Source organism: Melitaea cinxia, chromosome 20, assembly GCF_905220565.1.
Source record: "Melitaea cinxia chromosome 20, ilMelCinx1.1, whole genome shotgun sequence".
Taxonomy (NCBI): domain Eukaryota; kingdom Metazoa; phylum Arthropoda; class Insecta; order Lepidoptera; family Nymphalidae; genus Melitaea; species Melitaea cinxia.
The window spans coordinates 8,403,690-8,406,277 of record NC_059413.1 but is presented as its reverse complement, the minus strand read 5'-3'; the positions used below and the strand labels follow the sequence as shown (position 1 = coordinate 8,406,277).

Below are 2,588 nucleotides of genomic sequence, written 5' to 3'. Positions count from 1 at the left end.
CTTTCTACTCTACTGCACTCTATTGGTTTTTAATTCCTATGTGTCTTTTATTGCCTACAATCAGAAAATTAATCTTATAGCTTAGTCATTATTGTCCTAATTAATCAGTAAAGAAATAATTTAAGTAACTATAGTTTGCTCTAAATATTTAACGAATATTATCAGCTCTTATTTCGTAATAACATCTCGATGTGGTTCTGTGACAAAGTAACGATACTAACCACACCCTTTCGTAAAAACTTTGCTTTTAATCGCTCTACATTACGATCCCGTAATGTGCCAAGTTCGGCGCTCATTGTTATTGAAAATATCCAATGAAATATCCAATATGCTCTGAATTCCAACTTTCCATTCCATTTGTATAATTACTCTGATTCTCTTTAAAGATGTTTACTTAGGTTTGTTGTTTTGGAAATATGTTTTTGGTGTTTTTAAACGACTTCTAAAAATAAGTGTTAGGTTGTTTTCCAATTGTTTTTATGTAATAAAAATACGTTTTATCAGTCGAATGTAATGTCTCTTAACTTGATCTTAACTGTGAAGTAACGGCTTGTAAATGTCTGCTGAATCCTTCATTATATTACATGTGAGTTTGGAGTATAGTTCAGCACACTTCTTCACTTCGGATCGGTGGATATGCATATCTCATTTGTTATGCAGGTTGTTTGTTACAGAATAATTATATAAAGAAAAATTCTACCATGCTGACTAAGATTTGAACTTTTTTATTCAAATCGATTTGTTTCTCATATTTTTTATGAGAGCTACAGTAATATTATACTAATTTTTATACAAGAAGCTGTGGTGTATTAGTTATGTTCTTATATATTTGTCTTATTTTTAATGAGTCTTATTCTCGTGTTTTTTTGCGAATCTATCTGGTATCCAATTATTTTCCTGAGAACTGATGTTGTTCTATTAAAATGTATACTTTTTTTAGGACCTTTTTTTTGTTTTATGTGTTTTTTTTCGATGATGTTCAAATTTTTTCGTAACAAAATTCAAAGAATAAAATGGAAGGAACTTTTTGTGTTATATTTTAAACGTAAAATATTCATCTTCAGGGACATGTTTTAATATAATGACGTGAGTATTAATTATAATGTAATGTAAAACAAAACATGTATAATATTTTGGTTAATAAAAAAAGAAAGTGAACAGACATGTTAACTATGTTTGCCTTGTTTGTTATTACTTTAACCATTTGCTGTAAAATAATTTAGGAAACTAATTATGTTTATAGTTTAATGCTTGTTTATTTCTCTGTTCATGCCTTAATAAACTGTATTTTTTACACCTCAGACTAACAAACGCAAAGGTCACCTGATGGCAAGCCGCTAACATAGCCCACAAATTTCCATTTGCCTCCTCCGACCTGCTTTTTAATGTCTCTATTTGGATTTTTTTTACATAAATATTTTAACAATATTATAACATAATGAATAAATAAGTAAACGCCTCACACTCAACGGCTCCAAATACGATTAACACCGAGATATAAGAAAACACCTGTAAGGGCAATACATAATATTATATATGCCGTGTGCGGGGGTCGAACTCGCGACTCCCAGCGCAACAGCCATAAGCCAGTGCTATGACCTTTGCACTAGCGTATCCTCAAATCTATTGAAATATAATAAATACAATTTTAATTACAATACAATTTTAATTTAAATACAATTATTCCATATATATTATCTTTATAAAGCGGCAAGAACATCTCATACTAGGCGGTGGAGAGAAATATTGGGAGAAAAAACAGATTTTCGAAAAAAAGTTCTTGATATTTTAACCTTATGATACTTAAAGAGAATCAGCACATATGTCAGGCATATCTTGTTCAACTACCTGTATATGGACATTTAAACGGTATGCATTTGTTTTATTTAATATAAATAATAACTATAATAGTATTTACACGTAATTACAAAGAGGCAAGACGCGAATCACGACGTCGCCTCGCGTTTGAAATATTTTAGAGAAATCCTTTCGTCTCGCTGTAATGAGTGTCATATTCGGAACGGACGGATAGCAAAACACACTTTTTATAAATAAATAAATAATTTAAAAGTACTCTTTATTAGAAATAAGACTAGAGATAACTTTACCTTTTTATTATATACTAAAGGGTAAAATTCATATCTAATAATAAAAAATATCTATGGCAGCGGTGGGATTCGAACCCACGCCTCCGAAAAGACTGGTGCCTTAAACCAGCGCCTTAGACCGCTCGGCCACGCTACCGATGACACTTATGAGTGTATTTTACCATCGTATATCGGGATGTATGTATTTATAGCATGGGCTATTTTTAAAATTAACGAGTTTGATACTTTAGTGTGATAGGAATGCATTTGAGATGACAGTAAAATAATATTTTTTTTTGTGACAGTTTAAAAGCTTTCTACTTAATAATCGAACTAGTTTTATAACTATTTAACAATTTTTAGAAAATAGACATTTCGTTTCTTTTAAGTCACTGATCTAGGGATTTTAAAAAGTAGCTTGTTTGTTATTGAAGGGTAGGTCGTAAAAGTGCAATATATTTTGCTATAGACAACAATTTGTTATTAATATTAAATTTATGT

General features: G+C 30.2%; 1 non-coding gene across 1 annotated transcript; it reads right to left on the bottom strand.

Moving 5' to 3' along the window:
• Positions 1–2,162: 2,162 nt before the first annotated feature.
• Positions 2,163–2,244, bottom strand: Trnal-aag. Its single transcript has one exon. It is a non-coding gene; the product is annotated as a tRNA-Leu (tRNA).
• Between the last annotated feature and the right edge of the window lie 344 nt (positions 2,245–2,588).